The sequence below is a fragment of the Balaenoptera physalus genome (assembly GCF_965194825.1).
Source record: "Balaenoptera physalus genome assembly, chromosome: 1".
NCBI lineage: Eukaryota > Metazoa > Chordata > Mammalia > Artiodactyla > Balaenopteridae > Balaenoptera > Balaenoptera physalus.
The window spans coordinates 57367441-57391316 of NC_138882.1; the positions used below are offsets into that span (position 1 = coordinate 57367441).

Here is a 23876-nt window from a genome sequence, read left to right on the forward strand (position 1 = left end):
GACCTTGCTCAAGCCAGTTAACTTCTCTGAGCCTCAGTTTCCCCATTTATAAGTAGAAGGATAATGCTTACCTTGAAAGTTCCACACTGTGCTCTCTCTCACCTCCTGGTTTGCACATGCTGTACCTTCTTCTTAACTCTCTCCCCTCCTCTTTGCTGAGATAACTTCTCATTCTTCAGGCCTCAGCTTAGATGCCACACTCCTCAAGAAGCACCCCAGTCCTCAGAGATCAGGTTGGTTATCTTTTCTACATGTTCATTTATTACACTGCATTTGCCTATGTCTCAGCCCCTGCCCTCTGGAACTGAATGGTCTTTCCTACCCCTCCCTCTCCCTTTGAGGAACCAGAAACTCCATTAGGACAGGGACCATGCTTTGTTAACCATCACATCCCATCTTGGTCCTGCTCCATTCACTTTTGATCCAAAGAAAGTCAGAAAAAGTAAGCCACATTAGGTAAGGAATTCGTAATTTTGAAATTCTGAAGAAAATGTTAACAGCTCACTAAGTGTTTGTTACCTGAGTACATTGCTGTAGATCAGGTCATCAGATTTCTGGCTCCATCCTTGCACCGTGTTAGGCACTAGGCAATAGTCTGCTTTTGGTACAGAAATCAAATAAAATGTCCTCTGAACTGATGTTAAAGCCCAATGGTGTCCAACTTTATGAGATTTACATTCAGTTTTGTATATGTGAAACTAGCCACATCACCAAGAAAATTAGTTTTCTTAGAGGATTCTCATCACTAATAGCAATTTCCACAGTTTGTTTGGCACCCACAGTTGTAAATAATTTTAAAAACTCAAGCCATGTATAAAATTATTTTAACTATCTAGACACTTCATCATAAACAAAAATAATGATAGCTATGGTGCTATCTTCTATTTATTTCAGATGCTATTTATTTTCAGATTTATTTATTTATTTGCTTCTGAAGTGTATATTTACTGATATATTGGTTAATAACACAAGCTCTGGGGTCGGATGTCTTTCGTTCCAACACCACCATTCACTAGCTGTGTGATCTTGGGAAAGTCATTTCATCCCTCTGCACCCCAGTTTCCTGGTCTATGAAGCAACAATAGTAACATCTGCATTATAGGGTTATTGTATGGATTGAATGAGCTAATAGCTGTAAGGTCTTATTACAATGCCTGATACCTGCTAAATACTCTATAAATGCTAGCTATTATTATTTGCTAGGGGTGAATCAAACATAAGAAAAGTGTTTGGCTAGGATACCTTTAAATTCCCTGTCAACGCTGAAGTTCTACATCTCTATATCATTCCAGTCCCTCCGCATTCCTATTCAGTAGGGAGGGGGCAGCATTACCCACATTTTACAGACAGTGAAATTGAGCCATAAAGAAGCAAAATGTCCAGGAAGCAAGTGGCAGTCTGAAACTAGAACTCAACTTTGTAGATGTAAGTACTAGGACTCTTTCCAGGAGACTGTGAGACAGTACATTTAAATAGGAGTGTAAGACATCCCTTGGGAGCCTGTGAGAAGTGACCCCTCATTGGCCCTTCTGTGCTATGGTTCTCCATGGATGCTCAACAAGGTCACTTCTCTCTCCATCTCTGGGTTGATCTCAGGCCAAGTCTCCCCAGGTGGTTTTCTTACCTGCTTTCAAAAAAGTCATGTTAGGGCATTAGATGAAGTGCTGGCTAGATACTCTCTCCTTGGTTTCCTACATTCCCTGACTCTTTAAACACTCCATTCCTGGGTTGTCCTGTGTGTAGACATAGCTCACCTGGCTGCAGACCCTGGCTTTTTGGAGACTGTCTTTTGCTGTGTCAGGACCTTAAACTACTTGGGAACCCTACAACTGATCTTCTTCCAAAACATCACTCCCCAACCACTCACCCCTACCCGATTTTATATTTTTACTTCTGCAATCATGAGCAAAGGATTTTCAAAAGCTCCTGTCCTCTCCCTCTTCCTCCACCCCCCTCTCCCTTCCTATCTGGGTTGGCTAGAGGGAAGACCCTGGCTCTACAGGACCTTGTCTGTGTGGAAGCAGCCCCTAAGAGTTTGTGGGTAGGGAGCTTGTTCCTGTGTCGGAAAGAGGACTCAGGATGATTTCCTCTTCTGTCCACTAGGGGGCTGCTTGTAGGGGGATGGAAAAAACAGAGGCTTAAAAAAATATATCATGCTGCTGAAATTTCAGCAAGAGGGGAAAAGAGAGAGCGCGTGAGAGAGAGAGAGAGAGAGAGCAAAGCCGTCCCAGGCTTCCTCGTCTCTTTCACGTCAGAGGCAGGAACCGACTGTACTAAGGCTGTTGGCTCAGCACGCAGGGACGGAGAAAGGCGCAGACACAGAGTGAGAGAAAAGGGGTCCTCCCTGACCCAAGGAATTACCACTAGTGGAGTAAAGCCACCTGACTTTTCGAGCTTATTTTGGTTGCCTCCTCTTTCTCCTTCCACTCCAGCCCTGCCAGCTCTGGTTTCATTTCTTTCGTGGAGCCTCCTCTCATCCTCCCAGGAAAGGAGGAAGGGAAGAGAAGAGAGAGAGAGGTGGGCTCTCTAGGTGAGCGCGTCAGCTGGCTGCAGCCCGCAAAGACAAGAATTCTCCACACAGGAAGCTCCTCTAGCTCCCGTGCCACCCACCCCCAGCCCGGGTAAGTCCAGCGCACTTGCTCCTTCGATTTCCTCGCTAGTGTGATTTCAGCACCACGGAGAGCTATGAGATGCATTTTGGTTCCTGTGTGTCTGTTGTGTTCCTGCAAGGCGTTTGGCACTAAGGTTACATCTATCTCTCTGCTGCCAGTCGAGCCGGGTTCTGCGTAGGGAAAAGAAAGGTGCCAAACTATGTCTACCAAATTAAAGGGGGATGTGGACCCTGGCCTTAGGGGTGTGTGTGTGTGTGCGCGCGCGCACACTGTTGCATAAGACAGGTGAGGTCTGAGCTAAATCGCCAGTGGGTTTCTGCATGTCTCTGTGTAGGGCTGTTTTTCTTTTTCTATGTAGATAAGAAGGAGGGTTTGGGGAATTAGTCGTGCACCTTCTTTAACTCTTTCCCGACAAGCCATCCATGGAGGGGAAGTGTTGCAAAGGAAGCCTGGGGGGTTGAGAGCGGAGGTAGAGTTAAAAGTTATGCTCCTCTGAGAGAGGTTGAAGGAGGTGGTTTTTAAAATGTCAGTTTCCCCAGGATTCTCTGGGTTCTTGCTGTGAAGAGAGCCCAATCTGACCTTTTACTTTCTCTCCTGGTGTGAAACCATGGCAAGTGGGCAGGGGCAACAGGTAGGCATCAGGCTGGGGTGGTTTGGGGGCTGAGGTCCCCCTGCCTTCATGGTGATAGGAAAGTGTCAATAGCTTGAGCTTTGCAGAGGTTGGCCGTGCGGATTATACTATGTTTGCAAGGAGGCAGGAAGTGCCCTCCACTTTTCTGTCATACTTGACTATGTGTGGTTGGAAAGAGGACAAAGTCTGTTCTGCCTTGTTTTCTGCCAGTGAAAGATAGCCCAGGAGAAAGATTTGTCCCTACATGTCTGGGGAAGCAGAAGTGAATCTAGACTGGTCCTGACTCAGGAAGACTTGAAATAGTGTTATGTCCTCCAACACTGAAAGGCTCCACAAATGGGCTCGTCATTACTTTAGACTTCATTGCTATGACTTTTTTGCAAGGTATGGCTTTGTCTCCTCTGCTTCTGGCCCCTCTGAAATATGTTCAATTAATTCCCCGCAGCTGCCTTGGTTTTGCCTTGGAGACACTATCTGCCTGTCCCTGCCCTTCAGTCCTGCCCACACCTGCTCGGGTGGGGCCATTCAACAAGTGTTTTGAGGATTTCCGTCAATCATCTGAATCTCCATGGAGAGCATCCCAAAGGGGGATTTTTAAAGACGTGGTTTCTTGTAAGAGCAAAGCTTGCCTCAAGTTGGCCCTTAACTGTATAAGGTTCCATTCATTTCCATCAAGCATGTTGAGGCAGGAGAGAGGCAGAGGCGGGAGGTTTCACTCCTTCCAACTGCCAATAAACTCTAGGGTGGTGACTCTCTGTCTTGCTTCTAATTCAATACCCTGGGTCCCTCCTCCAAGCTGAACAAAATACTCTCTGCCTCTGGTTGGGGAGGCTTCTCGGTGAAAGACATAGCCCTCAGTGACATGGCATCATTGTTTGTTTGTTTTTTCTTAAACTATGCTTACCATTGGATCCAGAAACCTCAGCATCTCCTTAGAATGTCAGAAAATAGAAAAATGCAGTGAGGAAAAGAGTGAAGTCAGAGGTTGTAATGGTAGGGGAAAAAGATTGAAATAGACAAAGCAGAGTATCAGAAACCAGAACTGACTCATTCATGTTTCAACTCTCCCAATCCCTTCCTTTCTCAAAATCTCCCAGCTTGCACAAGAGAGTAGATGGATTTCTGCATGAATTGTCTCCGAAGGTTTAAAAAAATCCATGCCCTTGCAGTGGACCCTATCCAAAGCCACCATTTATTCCTGAAGTCACCACACTTAGTGGTCATTATTTTATTAATGCCCTTATATTCTCTCTTAAAGAAGTGCTCAGTGCCATTACTGGTCCCATTTAATAAATGGGGGAGACGTAGGAGTTTAAAGTGCTAGGCCAGAGGGTAGCAAAAGCGGAAACAGAACTTCTAGTCCCCTAATATCTCATCACCTGTGAAATGCAGAAACGCTCATGCATAGGAGAGAGCAGGGATGAATTGCTCCCCAGTGGACAGATTTGCAACCAGAGCCTTTTAAAGTGAATTCAGTGTGCAGTAATGGCTCCTCCCTGGCGAAGAATGAGAATGGACCAGGAGTCTCAAGGTGTTGCTGACCTTTAGTTCTCAGCCAAGAAGATGGCCATGAGCCATGGCCAGAAAAGTGAGGAACTCTCTGGACTTACTGTGAAGAGAGAACCCCAGGTTGGTGGCCTCCAGGCTGAAATGATGTCACGCACCTGCTTGCCACACTCACTTTGCCCCAGAAATCCCAGCTGAAGGCACCCTTCCATGCCTTGGATTACCATGGGTGTCTTGGTAATGACATTACTAAGGTGTTTGATGACTTTTCTCTCCTATGAGCCTCCTCTGGGAACACCTCCATTGAGTTCTTTGTGGCTCAAAATGCGTGAGGATGACTAAGAAGCAGGAGAGGGCTGGGCTCTAAGCACCTACAGAAACCCATGGAGAGGAGTGGGGGACTGGACATAAACCCACCCTACATATAAAACCTCCAGTCCCCTGGCAGCTCTAGCCCTCACATCAGGCCAGCATTCTGGAAAGAAAGCCAGTGTATTTTCATATCCAGCCATCTTTCACTGAGCAGGAGAGACTCTGCTGGGCTGTCTCTGAGATCTGGGGGAACGAGAGATGTGGGAAAAGGTGGAGAGAAGGAAAAGGTCGGCATCCCACCCTATTTTCCACAGCCATGGGTTGCCATCTTTTACCTGGAGAAGGCCACTGTTACTTTTTTAAAAAATGTTTTAGGTATAATTTGCATATAATAAAATTGTACTGGTCTTAAGTGTCAAGATTAGTAAGTCTTGACAACTGTGTACACCCATTTAACCACTCCCCCAAACAAGATATACAAAACTTCCCTTATGCTTCTTTCTGATAAATCTTTCCCTCCTCCAACCCCATCACTTTCTGACGTCTATCACCATAGCTTCAACTGCTACATTTTGCAGTGGAAATGTATTGCTTAATGTGTCATGTAGACACTAGACTTCTCAGAGAACATTTCAGAGGTCTGATGCTACTGTTACCGGGTGAGTAGCATAGAGGTGGGGGAGGGGTTTATTCCTTGTCCAAGTTTATGGTCATGGTGTTGGAAAGTCAAGTGGTCATTTCGAGTGGTGTGTGTAGAAGCCAACAATCAAGCCCAAATAGGAACCATGGAAGTCCCTGTAGGTCTCTGCCTCCGAGGTGACCTGAGTTATTTGATGTACAGTGCATGGAGAAGATGTTGAAAATGTCTATTAAAAACTTGGAATTCAGCATTCAGGTGGTTGGGCATGAGTCATTCCATCTGGGTTCTAGGAGAGTGAGGTGAGGTAAGAGTACCCGTGTGAACTTACTAGGGAAAGAGAGAGTAGAGTTCACTGTGACAGTGCTTATGCCAGGAAATTCAGCTCCATCCACAAAGATTGTGGCTTAGGAGGTTGCTATTTCTCCTTATTTAAGAGTGGCTTTAGAACGTACCTTTCAGAGACTCATGTATTGATACTATCACATCATCATAGCTCCATCAAGAGATGTCACCATTCATCCTGCTCCCCTCTCTGGTTGTAGGACAGAGTAGGGAATCTCTATTCTATTTTACCATGAAGAAGCAGCGGCATTATCAGAAGGTTTTGATGACTTTGGTGAAAAAAAAAAAATACACACACACACACACCTGTACGTAACCAGTCCTGATACCTTGCCTGTCCAGTTCTCTCCCACCCTATATCTGTGGATGCTCTATGTTCAGGGAAATTTGGATAGACATAGGGCATTTTGTGCACAGCTTGAACTAAAATATCAGAGTTTCTGGAAGATCAACCAATAAATTAGAGTCTTTAGTAGACCTCAAAATTTGTCCAAGTAGATAATAGAGCTGTTTACATGCTTGGTGGGTAAGCACGTCCTCTGCCTCCTTCCACTCAGAGACTTTACTAAGCACCTCCTTCCCAGGCTCTGCCCCTTTCTGGGTTCATCTGTCTCAGAGAATGCACCCAGCCAGCTCATTTATGGGAAGGCTCCTTCCTGAGTCAGCTCTCTCAGCTGGGATCCCACAGAGGGGAGCATAGGTTGCTAAGCCACTGGGACATGGCAAGTTAGAAGAGTCATGGTGAGGATTCCTTAAGGTCTAGGTTTGTGCAGAAACATAAAATTTGATCTCCACAAAGCCAATTCTAGTAGATGATTTGGGAAAAGTGCAGAGACACACCTTTGTCTCATCTCAATTATAGGCTACGTTAATAAAGATCAGATGAGATTCTCCACCTAACTGGAGTTTCATCTTCTTAAGAGCAAGTCCAGTGAGAGGGGGAAATTGGAATAGAGGTGTTTAAATGCTATTTCCAACTGTTTATGAGACTCACTGCATCTTTACCTTGGAACATGATTTTGGACTGGAACAGTATTGATACATTTTGAACATAGCAGGTAATCAATATGTCAGTTGGAAAAGGGAATTTAAGCAGTTTTGCCCTCTTTCCTTTCTCCTCTTTTGCTTTCTTGTGATTAAGTATACATAACATAAAATTTACCAGTTTAACCATTTTCAAGTGTACAGTTCAGTGGCACTACGTACATTCACACGGTTATGCAACCATCACTGCCATCCATGTCCAGAATGTTTTCATCTTCCCAAACTGAATCTCTGTAGTTTTAAACAATAACTCTCCATTCCCCTCCCCTCAGCCCCTGGCAACCACCATTTTACTTTCCATCTTCATGAATTTGACTACTCTTATACCTCATATAAGTGGAATCATACCATATTTGTCCTTTTGTGTCTGGTTTATTTCACTTAGCATAATGTCTTTAAGGTTCATCCATGTTGCAGCATGTGTCAGGATTTCATTCCTTTTTAAGGCTGAATAATATTCCATTGTATGTATGTACCATATTTTGTTTATCTATTCATCCATTGATGGAGATTTGGGTTGCTTTGTCTCTGCTTCTTTAATTCTGGTCAGTTACCTCTACTTCTCTCTGCAACCAAGTGGGAAAGGGAGACTCTCTGGTCATAGGTCTCAGTGGGGTTGAAATTCTTCCCTTTTCCTATGAAGTAAGACCAGGCAGGTTGCTTTCTGGAGTCAAATCAAGGAGAAGAAGTGGGGGTGATGTACTCCCCACCAACCCAATGAACTAGGTCTGGTTCCTATACTCTGACCCTTGCTGGTAAATGTAAAACAGACACAGTTCAAGTAAACTGAGATCCTAAATTCTTCTATTCCCCCACTGAAGTGCCCCAATCTTAGCCCAGAGAGGTACCAGGAGACAGGGAGAGGTCAGCCCTCACCCTTGGTGGGCACGTCTCTGGGTCGTTCCTGGCTTATGCATTACACGGTGAGATTCCAAAATGAGAGATGGAGTTCTGGGGCCAGGGACAAAAAAGCCAACAGACTCATTACAGTTTTACAACCCTGGGACCTCTGTCCTTAGAGCAGGCACTGCCAAGCTCACCCCCACTTGGCTCCCATAATAACATCTTATCCTCTGGCTGTAGATGATTCAATAAAAGGTTATTACCAGGACCCAGGAGGAATTCATTTAATCTGGATGAGTGCTCATCATACTATATGGTATGCAGATAAAGAGGAAAAAGCCTGGAACATTGATCCCAGGACAGTATCAACCCAGAATGGCTAATGTTTGACAACAGCTTAGCAACATCTGTGGGCTGGAGTCTAGTTTTTCATCCGAGTCCACCTAAGAATTCACATTCCTGGACCCTGGTAGCTTGGATCTTTCTACTGTTTAATGATAATACTAGCTAACATTGACTGAGTCCTTGCTATGGGCTTTAGCCAAGTGCATGGCACAGAGAATGCCCTTAATAAACGTTTGCTCTTGTTACTATTAATAAACACTTTATATACTTTATGTCATTTAGTAACTAAAACATATGACGTATACTATTATGCCCATTTTACAGATGAGGAAACAGAGGCATCATAATTTATGTGACTTGTACAACTTTTTACAGCTAAGTAGTGATACAACAGGAACTCAAGCCCAGGTTTGAAGCGTGTGCCTTAACCTCTTTCTTTTCTTGCTTTTATCACCCGCTTGGCAGTTAACGAGGGCTCTATTGTGATTCCTTTTAAGTATCTTTAGAGGAATCTTACATCTTGCATTATTGCTAATCTTATATGTGAAAATCTAGGTGCCTCTCCACCGAGATAACCAATGCTATGAAGGCTGGGAGAGCCCAGCACAGGGTCTGGCACATAGTAGGGCCCAAGAAAAACTTTCTCCTTTTGCTGTTGGTTCTGCTCAATCTAAGTACAGGAGTTCCTACACTTGTTTCCCTTGTTATAACGATGATGATGATGATGGTGATGATGATGGATATTATGTCTGCTGTGTTCATGATGTGCCAGGCACTATACCAGGCTGGGCAATAGAGTATTGCACTTGATTCTCACCATAATGGGAGAAAGAGCTCTCATTTACTGGAGGTTGCTATGTGGAAGGGGCTGAGCTAGGTGTTTAATCCTCATGACAACCCAGGAGCAAGGTTGGCAAGGAAAACCTTCTCCAGCCGAATGAGAAGGGAAAACCCTGGTCACGGCACAACTTGAGTTAAAACAGTTGCTTTTCTCCATGAAGACCACAGCGGACAGAACACATAGATGAAGAAAACAAAGCTCCTGAATTCAGAGAGGCTAAATAACTTGCCTGAGGCTGCAAAGCTAGTAGGTGGCGGGGCTCTTTTTGATCTCTATCTGACTGAAACAGAGCCCAAGCTTTTTCACTCCTCTCTGTTGCTCCCGTCTTAGTTTTAGCCATACCTTTGCCACCCTGGGGCCACACTTAAAACAAGAAGCAAGAACTGGGGTTTTATTACCAGGAAGCATGGCTTCAAATTCCTGCTCCTGAGAATCTGAGAATCTGAGGTTCCTCATCAGGGCTTCTTCACTGACCACCCCCACCCGCACCTCAAAAAAGCCTATAAAGATCATCACATCTTTAAAAGGTTCTTATGAGAATCAAGTGGGGCACAAGTACACAGTGCCTAGGACAGCACCTGGCGTGGAGCATGAACGAATGTGCCACTAGCTATTTCCTGTGGCCTGGGGACTGGGGGCAGCCTAGGGTACTTGGCATTGTAACAATCTGACAATTATCTGTGCTGACCTGGATCTTATAGTCTCCTCAAGTGCTCATGGGCTGGGCAGGCCCTTGTTTTACATCACTTTGATTTTAAGAGCATGTGTTGGCTATTTTTTCTTCTCCTTTAGCACCAAGAGCCGGGCAGGCTGATATTTAAAAATATCTGAAAGATGCCTCTTGCCAATTAATTACATGGAAATTGTACTAGACTGAAATTAATTTGAACCTTAAGGAGACACTGGGTGTTTGAACCCCACTCTACACTCAGCTGGAGACTGTGAACCTTTGGGTGTCTTTTCTCTTGCTTTCCCCTCCCTCCAGATTATTCTGCCATTCTGGGTTTTATTTATGAAATGTTTTCTCTTCCTTTGTAATTATCTTTTCATAAGAAGAACATCTAACAGCCACCTCCTGGCTGGAGTAATTGTTGGAATTTTTTGACGGTGTGCAATTTCAAAGGCTTGGGTTTATGTAGATTACCTTGAATTTATCTCCGCAAGCCCATCAGGAGAGAAGCAGCTGCCTGCCTCCTGAAGTATTGTAAACCCCGTGGCCACTGAGCACCTGCATCTGTGTGGATGCTCTGTTTATCTCAACGGATTCTGTAAAACAGATACCTTCATAAACCAGGTTTTGCCAGCCTATCCTGCCGTCTCCCCTGAGCTTGTCAATACCAAGGTCGGCAGTGGGGCTCTGGCCCCGGGGCAGGTGTGGAGCGGAAGTCAGCTGACAAGCCCCGTGTCCTCCCCCTCCTCCCGACAGCCCGGCCAGCTGCGAGCCAGGGGTGAGAGGGCGCGTGCAGACAGGGAGAGGGCAGCACCAGGGCCAGAGAGCCCAGGCAGCAGAAGGGCCAAGGCCCTGAGGACCAGATGAGAGCCCTGCAAGTGATTGTGTCGCAAAGGGCAGAGGCCACGCAGTCGGTAAAGGGGCCATCTCCTGTGATCCAGGCTGCGCAGCAGGGAGACGGAATTTATAAACCCAGCCATAAAGCCTCCTGTTCAAAGCCGTATACATTTATAGAGATATAAATGAAGTTTAACGCCGGTGAGACTCACTATAAAAGCAAAAGACTTCATCTGTATCTATACTTCGGGTGCAGATCAGTTCCGGGCTCCCTGCCTTTCTCCAGCCCAGCCGTGTGCACGCGCCCACGCGCCCACGCGCCCACGCGCTCACACGCTCACACGCGCGGCCCAGCTGCAGCCCAGAGCAGCCGGCGGCGGGGGGGTGGGGTGGGGTGGGGTGGGGGGGGCGTGGAGAGGAAGAAGGTCTTCTGAGCATCTGCAAGTGAGGCACCGGCAACGATGCTTTCCCCCTATCTCCGAGGGCTGTTTAAAAGCAGAGAGGAAAAAGAAAGAGGAACAAGTACTGCCAAAATCAAGTGGCTTCAAACAGTCAGGAGTCTGGCTTTAAATAAAACAATTTGAGGAAGGTTGGCTTTTCATCTGCCTCGGAAGCTGCCAGGTTTCTGCGCCTCATAGCTCCAGATGGGATACAGCGATGAGACTGCAGGGCCGGTGCTGACCAGCCCCTGCCTGCCTTGCCTCCCCTACTGTCCCTGCTGGGCCAGCAGAAAAACGCCCGGTGAAACCTTGGCCAACCAGGGTTTGAATCCTGGCTCTGCCACTTACTGGCTGTGTGGCCTTGGGGAAGTCACTTGACTTCTCTGAACCTCAGTTTCCTTACCCATGAAAGGGAGTAAGTAGTTCCTACATCTCAGAATTGCTGGGTGGGTTAAATGAGATGTCATTTTCTGTGTGAAGTCTCATAAGAGCCGGTAGCACATAGAGGGTCTTCAATCAGTGGAGTTCTCTCTTGATGGAAATGTTTATGGTGGAAGGGGTGCATTCTGAGGGTGGAGGTTAGAGGTCACACAGATACTTTGACATATATTCCCCCCCCATGGGGTGGGGGAGACTTCATGTGGCCTGAGATTGGCTGCAGGAGCAAGTACAGTCCAGAGACAGGCAGGGGACTTGAACCCTGCCTTCTTTTCATCTTGCCACCACTTCTCCTCAGTCCTGCAAAGACCTCTGGGCTAGAGCACCTGGGGCAGCTACTCAGGGGAAGGTTGACTGATAGCCCTTATCCCCCTGGGATTGCCCTTGTGGTGGGCCTGTTTGTATCCCCATAACTGGCTCCCTGGAAAGACCAGGAGCTCAGCGCTGCCCACCTGGGGCACAGGTCCCTGGGGAATATGTCTTTGGGTAACTAGGGATACCCTTCCAGACCTGACACTCAAGAGGTCAACAAACCATGGCAAGGGCGTGGCATCCTCTGTCCATCCTCCATCCACGAGGGGGCAAGTGGAATATTCCAGAGGAGAGGAAAGGGTGCTCTTGATCTGGATCCTGATATGTAACGGGTGGGGGTGGGGAGGCGACCACTATCTGTCAATCTCTTATTAAAAATGGTCTGAGGCACAGCGTAAGAGTTATTAAAATGCAGAGGAAGAGTGTGCCTTACCCTCCTCCCTACCCCTGCCCCTTTTTTCATTTGTATTTTATCAGCTTAATTTAGTAAGAGTGAAAGCTCAGGCAGCCATCCCTGGAGATGGGGAGGGAAAGGGAATAACACCACCAGAGAGGGCCACTGGTGGCTTCCCTGACAGTGTCCTCCTTCCAACCCCACAGAGGTCCCCTTCCAGCCCCTGCGGCACCTCTTCTCTCTGGCCAGAGTGGAAGAGACAGGGACCAGTACAGAGCTCTCTGCACACACAGCTTTCCATTGCTTCCATGCTCTCCAGACGGGGTCCTGGGGGCCTCGGGCGACCGCATTTGACAGACTGGCCAGGGGATCCTACCTGACATCCCCCTACTCTGCTGTGGTGTGAAACCTGGGAGGAGACCCAGCTCCTGTTCCCTGAAATGTTTTGCCCTTTTCCTTCTAAGTTCTTAAGGTCAAATGTTGCTAAGGGGATTATTTGCCAATGGCAAAACGCTGCTAGAAAGGGAAAACAGCTTTTTCATTTTTGAAGTTTTGGGTCTCCCCCTGGAGTTAGGCTCAGTAACTGGCCTGACCAAGCCCTGCCAGTGACCAGGTAGGAACCGAGGGGAGTGGTTACCCAAGATCGTCTACGAGGACGTTAGGCTCTGCTGGGTTCTTAAGTCACCAACTGGATCCAAAATAGCTCCGTGTCTATTTTTAGTACCATAATAATCACTAACACCTACATGATAAACATGATTGCCAGGCAATAATCTAAGTACACATAGAAACTTACTAAATCTATACAACCACCTTTTGAGGGAGGTTCTATTATTGTCCCCATTTTACAGATGGAAAAATCAAGGCACAGAGAGATTGCTTAATTTGCCGGAAGACACATAATAAATGGCAGAGCCAGGATTTGTACCCAGGAGCTCTGTGTACTTAATTACCATGTTGTCCTGATCATCACTCAGAAACTACCTAGGTTCCCGCTGGCCAGAGAGAGATACAAAATCTGGAGAATCGTAGTTCTCACAAGCTTGGTTTGAATCACAAAGGTTGGTTTAAAAATAAGGTCGGATCAGTCACTATTTCTCTCGGGGGTTCAGTGCTGTCCCTTCTTCCACGCTCCCTCCTTTGGGGAGTCCTTCTGTTTTTTCAGCAAAGCTGCATCTAACACTTTCAGGATGAGAAAAGAATCCAACTCTAAGCAAGTGAGTTTTCTTAAATGGATTTTCCTTCATCCAATCTCACAAAGTGGTGTCAATTCTCATCTACCCACAAAAGCCTCATTCACTTTGTGGTCTATCCACTTTGGGGATTATCAGGGCCACAGGTGTAACTACCCATTCCCATGTGGGCCACATCTTTTTTTTCTTTTCTTTTTCACATCCTTATTGGAGTATAATTGCTTTACAATGGTGTGTTAGTTTCTGCTGTATAACAAAGTGAATCACTATACATATACATTTATCCCCATTTCTCCTCCTTCTTGCGTCTCCCTCCCACCCACCCTATCCCACCCCTCTAGGTGGACACAAAGCACCGAGCTGATCTCCCTGTGCTATGAGGCTGCTTCCCACTAGCTATCTATTTTACATTTGATAGTGTATATATGTCCATGCCACTCTCTTACTTCTTTTAACTCAGATCTGCCACCGTGCAAAATAAAATTCCTGTAATGGATTCTCAAATGATCGGTCCAGCTGGGAGGAGTATGGCAGGCAGATGCAGTAAAGCTCAATTTGTTCCTGTGGAGGTTTCTTGTTCAGCTGTGAGGACATAAATTGAACATCAGTGGCAGCCAGGACCACCAGAAGATTGCAGGGGAGGCAGGTAGTGTTGGCTGGGAGGGAGCAAAGGGCAACTCACTGTAGCCTATGCCTATCCTGCTGTGTGGCCAGAGATGGAGATAGTGGCAGAATATCAGGCAAAGGAGCAGGGGGTGCTGTGCAGTGCTTTAGAGCTGACCCCCAATGTTCCCGATGCAGTAACTCACCGAGCCAAAAGGCAGGTTCATCCCAGAATAAAAGCACTGGAGACCAGGAGGCCTGGGAACCCCAACGCATGCTTGGTTAGAGGCTAGTGTTTAGCTCTTGCATTGGGGCTGAGAGGGGCAACTTGGGGAAAATGCACATCCCAGCTCTGAGTGAAGTTATTCAGGGCTGAGAATCCATCCCAAACTTGGGCCAACCACCCACAGGCAGGAAGACACAGAGTTAGGGAGAAATAGCATCAGTTCTGAAGACTGTGGACTTGAGCTTTGATCCTGGCTCTGCCTAGCTCTACCCCCTTGATGAGCCCACTTATCCTCTCTGAGCCCCTGTTTCCTCAACTCTAAGATGAAGAGGATGATAACTCTTTAAAATTTTGTGAAAATTGAATAAGGTAACGTCTGTGGGGCTTCTGGCACTTAATAGGTATTCAATAAATGTTGATTCCCTGATTATTAGCAATAATAATTCTTTGCATTTTTGTTGTGCTTCATAATGTTCATAGTCTATTACATATATCACATTTGATCTGCAAAACTATGTGTGAAGGTATGCAAAATGACTCATTAATTACTCTCATTTTATAGATGGTGGAATTACTGTAGAGTTTCAGTGGCTTGTCCAAGAGAGCACAGGTAATAAGTGACAGAATGGAGATCACAACTCTTGCAGTTTGGGGCTTAATCATTTTGTAGCCATTTTTGTTGCGCTGGGATTGGGCTGGTAGTTGAAATCACAAAGGTTAAGAATACCCTCTGCCTAGATGCCCAGAGGACAGAATCAGCTCCTGCGGCCTCTGTAGCATATCTGGGGGGCTGGGCAGGGCTCAGGGTTTCCTTTAGAGCCTTTGGCATAAGGCTCGCAAGCTCTTTCATTTCTACAGTGTGTTCCAAAATAGCTCCCTCAGTAGATTTGTGCTGAATGCTACAGCAGCCAAGTTTCCTATGGCCAGATAGTCTTGGCTTTCCTACCTCCCCCTAGCCAGCTGTCTTGGGAACCTGAGTCACTCATCACAGCCACTACACAGGGATCAGCTCCTACCTCATCTCACCAGAAGCAAAAGAACACAGAGCTTGTGTCCAGCAGGCCAGTAGCCTCAAATGTAGACTCCACAGAGAAGCCCACCCTATTAATCTTATCTGAAATAGCTCTCCTTGACATCAAAAGCAAAGGCAACAAAAGCAAAAATAAACAAGTGGGACTAACACCAACTAAAAAGCTTTTGCACAGAAAAGGAAACCATCAGCAAAATGAAAAGGCAACCTATGGAATGGGAGAAAATATCTGCAAACCACATATATGATAAGGGGTTAATATGCAAACTATACAAGGAACTCATACAACTCAATAGCAACAAAACAAAACAAAAACACCCTACACAACCCAGATAATCCAATTAAAAATGGGCAAAGGACCTGAATAGACATTTTTCCAAAGAAGACATACAAATGGCCAACAGGCACATGAAAAGATGTTCAACATCACCAGTAATCAGGGAATGCAAATCCAAACCACAGGGAGATACCACCTCACACCTGTTGGAATGGCTATTATCAAAAGGACTACAAGTGTTGGGGAGCATGTGGAGAAAAGGGACCCCCTGTGCGCTGCTGGTGGGAATGCAAAAACTGGTGCAGCCACTGTGGTTCCTCCAAAAATTAAAAATAGAACTACCATACGATCCAGCAATTCCACTTCTGGGTATATATCCAAAGGAAATGAAAGCACTGTCTCGAAGAGATAGCTGCATTCTCATGTTCATAGCAGCATTATCCACAATGACTAAGGTATGGAAACAACCTAAGTGTCCATCAGTGGAGGAAAGGATAAAAAGGATGTGGCATTCATGTATATACAATGGAATATTATTCAGCCATATAAAAGGAAATCCTGTCATTCGTGACAGCATGAAGCATGGAGGGTATTATCCTAAGTGAAATAAGCCAGACAGAGAAAGATAAATCCTGCACAGTATCAAGTTGAACTCATAGAAACAGAGTAGAGAGTGGTTGTCGGGGGCTGGGGGTAGGGGAAATAAAGAGAGGTTAAAAAGTAAATAAAATAACTTTCCTTGTCACTCTCCTGTTTTACTTTTATTTATCTCATTTATCACCAGCCAGCATAATATATATTTATTTGATTTCTTCCTTATTGTCTGTCTTCTCCCAATAGAATATAAGCTCTCTGAGAGTAAGGACTTTGTCTTATTCATAGCTGGATTCCCAGCCTGGCACCGTGTGCTTAGTAAACACTGGCCGAGTGCATGAATGAAAGGGTCTTCATCCAGCATCCTCTATTTCAACAAGCTGTTACTAAAGACCTACTCTGAGGGTTTCTGTGAATGGCTGGATATGGGACTGAATGAGACATGGCTCCCTGTCTCTGAGGATCTCCCAATCTGGTTGGGGTAGAGGAGAAGACACAAAGCCACCCTAGTGGCTGCACCAGTTTTTGCATTCCCACCAGCAGTGCACAAGGTTTCCCTTTCCTCCACATCCTCTCTAACACTTGTTATCTTGTCTTTCTGATAATAGCCATTCTGACAGGTGTGAGGTGATATCTCCTTGTGGTTTTGATTAGCTTTTCCCTGATGATTAGCAATGTTGAGCATCTTTTCATGTACCTGTTGGCCACCTGTGTGTCTTCAAAGGTAGGTAACCACCTCACAGCAAAAGGAAGCGTTAATGTCTAGGAACCAACTGTGTGGAGGTGGTGGGAGGGGGTGAGGTGACTTACAATGCTTGTTCGCCCCATTAATCAGAGAGGGAGCAGAATATGCAAAGGCTCAGAATCATAGAAACGGCATGTCAGAATGTAGCTGAGAAACGTGAGGTAGCTGGAACACAGAATCATTGAGTCATGGTGGTGGCGTGGTAAGGATGGTGGGAGATGATACTGAAGAAGGAGATTAGAATTTGGGCCTTCCTCTCAGGATACCCATGAGGAGAATTATCAACTGCTTGGGTGCTTTAGGTGTGGAATCCTAAGCTATGTTGTAGGATGCAAGCTTGTTGCCTTTTTCATCAGAGAATTAAAGGCACAACCTAACTGAATTTTATTTGCTATTGAGATATTCTCTTATATTAACCATATCTTCTACTGCAAGATCTCCAAGCCAGAGAGTGAGGGCGGGGACTTGTAGGTGGGTGGGCAAGACCTGCAGAACCTCCAGATCTCTCATCTCTGACAGAACACTGGGGGACGCTGTGCTGCTCTCATCTGAAAAACACAAGGCCAGTTCTCAGGCACCCGCGCTGCTTTCTCTACTTCTTCCTGTAAAAATGACACCACTCTGATTGGTGATACAGAGGTTAAAGGCGAGACTGTTTAGTGAGAATGAAGGATAGAGAACGAAAGAAAGAAAAGCCCTGAGACCAGAAACCTTGAATGCTCATTCTGTTTCCTTTAACTGTGGCTTGTTTAAGAAAATGGCTTGCTCTGTTTCTTCAACTCCTTCTCTTCTGGAAAGAGGATGCGGCTGGAAGGCTCCCATGCCAAGGCTCTGGTCCGGGAAACTGCTTTCCTATTGATTTGTGTGTCAGCAATTCAAATGGGGGTATTTATACTGCGGCTGAGCACCTAATAAAAATTTAAATTATCGTTTAAAAAAAAACCGGAAAGGAGGAAAAAAACTCATCAAGGAACAACCTCATAAGAAAAGTAAAAAAAAATAGCCACACACACAAACCGAGGTCCTCAGGAAGGGAGCTGGAGACTAGGATTGTGAAGTTTGCCAAGATGGTGCCGCAGGCTGTTTTATTTTTCCTTTTAAATGCCTGTTCCTCCCACCTGAACACCTTTCCTAGGCTCTGTGGCTCTGACTTCAGACCCTGGCTTCATCACTCACTCGTTGTGGGGCTTGGGCAAAGGACAGATGTTTCTCTCTGAGCCTGCCTGTTGCATATATAGGAAGAAATAAAGGTGTCTCAAATGACAACACATAACGTGGAGCTCTTGGAGCAGAAACTAGCACATAGTAGGTGCTCAAAAAATGTTTATATCTTAACCCCCGTTCCCCTTTGCAGATCCCCTATTCAGATTCTTCCTTAAAAGCCGTTCCCTATAGCCTATTAAAATCTGACTGCAGCCACTGCTGTCTTACTTGAAAGACTCTGAGCCACTAAATCACACCTGTGTATAAATGATTGATAATGAATTAATAGGTTAGGCGGTGGTACTAATGAAAAGCAGAAGGAAAGAAATGAAGGACGCTTTAATGGCAGAATGTCAGAAAGCGGTTATAAAGCTCTGTAGGGATATTTTTGGGGATAGGGTTTCTGCAGCATCCCTTATATCATGCCTATTAGGAAACCACTTCTCTGGTCAACTGTAAGGACAGGTGATACATAGGCCAGGAAAGCAGGGAGTGGGTCTCTCAAACTTTTATGACAGCACCAGAGGGCTCACCTACTCCCAGGACCATATCTTTGCCCTCGACAGTGTCATTAACCGCACCTTCTTCAAAGTCCTGATGTCAAGCTTCCCAAGTCTGGATGTTCTTCTTTTTCTTCTGCTCTCATGCTTCAACTCCACCAATTACACCACTGCATTGATGTCTCCAAGCCCCTGACCCGGCCTCTTTTTTTCACTATCCGTTGTTTGGCTTTACCAGGCTGACTAGCCTCTATCTTTAGCATTAATCCCTTGCAAAGCCTCTGTGGACTTCTTGTCCTGTACTCACCTGGCAGAACCCTACCTTGTTAAACTCCAGGCCATGCTTACCTCTGAACAAGTACACATTACTAGAGAAAAATAGATAGCTGTGTGGACTGTTGTTGCTTTACAATTATGACCATAAATCCCAAGTGGATACTGGAAACAGTCTGGCAGTTCCACCACACTTCTTTAGCACATTTACTTTCCACTCTCCAAAATCTCAATTTTACATCTCCTTTCTCCAAAGACTGCCTACCCTCCCTTTTTAATTTCTTCCAGTTGATGACCTTACTTGGTATTTTTACAGACAGGTGCTGCTTCATCTTCCTGCCACTGACACCACACCTCTCGCTGTCACAGTGTCTGTCCTCTCTGTCTTCCCTCCTTATTCATGGGTGCCGGGCCCCTGCTCCTCGCAAAGGCCAAACCCCCTCTTGTGTTGTGACCTCAGCCCCTCACGCTTCCTAAGGACTTCATTCCAGCAATTATCACCCCTCCTCTCTTGAATCTTCAATTTCTCCCTCACTACTTCATTTTCCTATAAGTATATAAATGTTCTGTGATATTCCCTACCTTAAAATACATGAAAGCCTCTCCTGATTCTACTCTCCTTCCAGTTTCCACGCTATTTCTCAGCTCTCATCTATAGCAAAACTCACTGAACGTGTCACTGTTATCGAATCTCACTTCCATTCTCTCTTCACCCAATCAGGCTTCTATCCTGACCACTCCACAGAGAACGCTCAAGGGCACCAGTGGTCTCATGTTGCCAGATCTCATGGTCATTTCTTTGCTGCTTTCATAGTTGACCTCTCAGCATCACTGGACAGTCATCTCTTTCCTTAAACTACTGTCTTCCCTTGGCTTTGTTGACATGCACTTCTTAGGTTTTCCTTCTGTCTCAGGGGCCAGTACTTTGCTGGTTTCTCTTTCTACATTCAACCTTTAAAATTTGGAAGACTCTAGAATTCAGTCATGAGCCTAGAGAAGAGTCTAACTTTCACCTAGGGACCACATACCACTTGTACACCAATGGCTACCAAATCCATGCCTCTAGATCTAATGTCTTTCTGGAGCCCAGCTTAGAGAAACCAACAGTCTACCTGGTATCTCTACTTTGATATTTAATAAAGTCCTCCAACTTAATGTGTCTGAAGAGAATTCTTGATTCATTGATGTCCTAAACTTGTTCCTCTTTCAGTCTTTCGCTTCTTGGTAGAAGGTGCTATATCTACCTAGTTGCTCAAGTAAAAAACCTAGAAGTCATCATTAACTTCCTCTTTTTCCTCACACGCCACTCCATATCAATCCATCAGCAAGAGCAGTTGACTCTACCTCTAAGCACTTTTCAAATCCTTCCTCTACTATGAATGCCCTCGGCTCTCCCTTGGACCACTGCAAAAGCCCCCAACTATTTTTTCTGATTCCACTCTTCCCCTGGAGGCAATCTATACCCAACACTAAAGTGATCTATCAGAAATTTAAATAAAATAATATTCCTTCCTTTCTTAAAATTCTCCAATGATTTTCCTTACACTTAAAATAAAACTCAAATGTCTTACATGATCAACAAAATCTTCCATCTATTTTTGACCTCCATTTCATAGCTCTCTCTACTACTCACTCTGTTACACTCTTATTGGTTTGTCAAAAATGTCGACTTCAACCCCTCAGGACTTCTGCCATACCTGTTCCCTAGAATTTAGAGAAATCTTAGGAAGCATCTAATTCACTGCTCCTATTTTATAGACAAGGAGACCAAACACAGAGAAAGGTAATCTCATAGAAAATCAGTGGTAAAGCCAGGACCAGTTGTCTTGATAACCAGTATGATGCTCTTTCCACTAGAGCATGCTGGGTGATTGCTACCCTCTGAATACTTCATCAGTGTCTCATCTTGTGAGTTGCAGAAACCTTCACCTTGGTAGAAACATGGATCTTGGATTTGGTTCAGTCTTGGTTGTGATTTTAAGCAGGTTGACCCTAAGCACTATGGTGGGAATTATAGTCCTTGAAAGTTACTATGGAGAGATTTGGGATTTTTAACAAAGGTCTCATAAATCCAAAATTCCTGGGCAATATATGACTCCTTGGGAAAAGAATCACCATTTTTTGACCCCACATGGACTGTTTAATAGACAACAAGGTCAAGCTATCATTAGAATTCCCTTGTCATTCCTTAAGAAGGTCCCTTATTACAGCCTGGCTCCTTTCTCTGCAGTCATCCACAAGTATTTTGGTAGAGAGGATCTTCTTTTCAGTGTAACATAGATCTGTGGCCTCTTCATGCCCTTGTTTTCACTTGGCTGTCACTCCTTACATGCCACGTTGGGGCTCATTCAAGCTGATTTCCCCAGTCCCGCCCTCTTCCACCTCTCTGTTGATTTGTCTATAATCAAAGGTTATTTGTATATCAGATTTCCTTCACTGAAAAACAGCCATTGCTTTGAAGAATTTCGTATCATGTAATCATATAAATTATTTTGAAAAAAATAAGAATGTTTTAAAAATACCCAGGCTTGTGAGAGAGTGGCATGGACTTATATATACTACCAAATGTAAAATAGATAGCTAGTGGGAAGCAGCCACATAGCACAGGGAGATCAGCTCGGTGCTTTGTGGCCACCTAGAGGGGCGGGATAGGGAAGGTGGGAGGGAGACGAAAGAGGGAGGAGATATGGGGATATATGTATATGTATAGCTGATTCACTTTGTTATAAAGCAGAAATTAACACACCATTGTAAAGCAATTATACTCCAATAAAGATGTTAAAAAAAAAACCTCACACACACAAAAAATGGGCAGAAGACCTAAATAGACCTTTCTCCAAAGAAGACATACAGATGGCCAACAAACACATGAAAAGATTAAACAACATCACTAATTGTTAGAGAAATGCAAATCACTATTATTGTCTCCTTTAATAGGGAGAATAATGAATAGAAATAAAACATCACTAATTATTAGAGAAATGCAAATCAAAATTACAATGAGGTATCACCTCACACCAGTCAGAGTGGCCAACATTAAAAAATCTACAAACAATAAATGTTGGAGGGGTGTAGAGAAAAGGATACCCTCTTGCACTGTTGGTGGGAATGTAAATTGATACAGCCACTATGGAGAAAAGTATGGAGGTTCCTTAAAAAACTAAAAATACAACTACCATATGACCCAGCAATCCCACTACTGGGCATATACCCAGAGAAAACCATAATTCAAAAAGGCACATGCACCCCAATGTTCTTTGCAGCACTATTTACAATAGCCAGGACATGGAAGCAACCTAAATGTCCATCAACAGAGGAATGGATAAAGAAGATGTGGTACATATATACAATGGAATATTACTCAGCCATAAAAAGGAATGAAACTGAGACATGGATGGAACTAGAGACTGTCATACAGAGTGAAGTAAGTCAGAAAGAGAAAAACAAATATTGTAGATTAACGCATATATGTGGAATCTAGGAAAATGGTATAGATGATCTTATTTGAAAAGCAGAAATAGAGACACAGACGTAGAGAACAAATGTATGGACACCAAGGAGGGAAGGGGTGGGATGAATTGGGATATTGGGATTGACATATATACATTATTGATACTATGTATAAAATAGATAACTAATGAAGACCTATGTATAGCTCAGGGAACTCTACTCAGTGCTCTGCAGTGACCTAAATGGGAAGGAAATCCAAAAAAAGAGGGGATATATGTATACGTATAGCTGATTCACTTTGCTGTACAGTAGAAACTAACACAACATTGTAAAGCAACTATACTCCAATAAAAATTAATTTTAAAAAAATAAATTAAAAAAAAATACCCAGGCTTTGTTATAATTTATGATCACATTTTTCTTCTTTTTCTTTTATATTCTGTGTCATTGGCCTTACTTTGGGCTTTTAAAGTCTACACCTCAAATGCAGATCTTGCTTAGGCGTTTGCTGACCTACTATCAACAGAAAGGGTGTTTGCTTAGTCCCAGAACATAAACAGTGTTGTATATGTACTTTCTCTGACCACAGACAGCAAGGAGAAATGTCCTTCCTTGTGCAAACTGTCTGAACAACACCCTCTAACTCGTTGTTGACTACATGTACTTTAGGAGATGGGTGGAGGTGGGGGTATCTTGGGTGTCATTTTACTTTCACATTGAGGTTCAGGCCCAAACTGCAGAGAACCTCTCCACTAAAATTTTTAAACTTAAAAAATATTAAATAGCAACAACCTGAACTTCATTCTACAGCTCTAAAGATTCCACCAGTTATATTACTACTCTCTATTTCTTGGCCTTCTACAGTCCGGCAGGATATAACATGGAGTGGATGACCACGTCATCTGCTTGAGTGAAGATTACTTGGCTGGCATTGGTTTGGTCTTTTATTCCTTATCTGGGTATTCTTTGAGATGTTTGTGAAGATTGGTGTTTCAGCATACCCAATAGCACTGGTAATTTTATATGTTCTTTCATCATATTTACTCTCATTGAAATAATGCATTTTCTGCTTCATTTACTTGCCCATTCTGAGAAAGAAGTGCTGGAATCCCCAGGATGGCTCCTAAATGCTCTATGCTGTTGGTCCTCATTGCATTTTTTATGTACTTGGCACCTCAGAAGCTTTCTCCCATCACTCCAGTTCCATTTCTATGACATATTCTGGACACAGAAACAGACACAGTGAAGAGTCCTCAGGTAGGAGACCCCCAACAGTTCCAGGAACTATCCTAGGTTCTGAACATCCACCAGTGATGGCGACCTCTGAGCTCATGAAGCATGTATTCTAGGGGAGACATGCAACAAATCCATTGTCAAGTTCTGTTGACTTTACTTCCTCAATCTCTCTTACATCTGTCCATTTCTCTCCATCTCTAACCTGTTAATACTTTATCCAAACTAACATCATCTTTCTCTTCTATGGTTAAAATAAGCCCCTCACTAGCCTTCCCTCCTCCTCTCTTGCCTTCTTCTAATCTAATCTCTACACTTTAGACATCTCATCAATATGTATAT

The 23876-nt window shown here is 44.4% G+C and overlaps 1 protein-coding gene across 1 annotated transcript in view; it reads left to right on the forward strand.

Annotated features, from left to right (window-relative positions):
• The first annotated feature begins 412 nt into the window (after nucleotides 1-412).
• TNR (tenascin R) overlaps nucleotides 413-23876 on the forward strand; it is a 426185-nt gene continuing 402721 nt past the window's right edge. Inside the window, exon 1 of the mRNA XM_082437090.1 lies at nucleotides 413-2621. The gene's annotated coding sequence lies outside the window, so the exon portion shown is untranslated. The remainder of the gene's footprint in view (nucleotides 2622-23876) is intronic.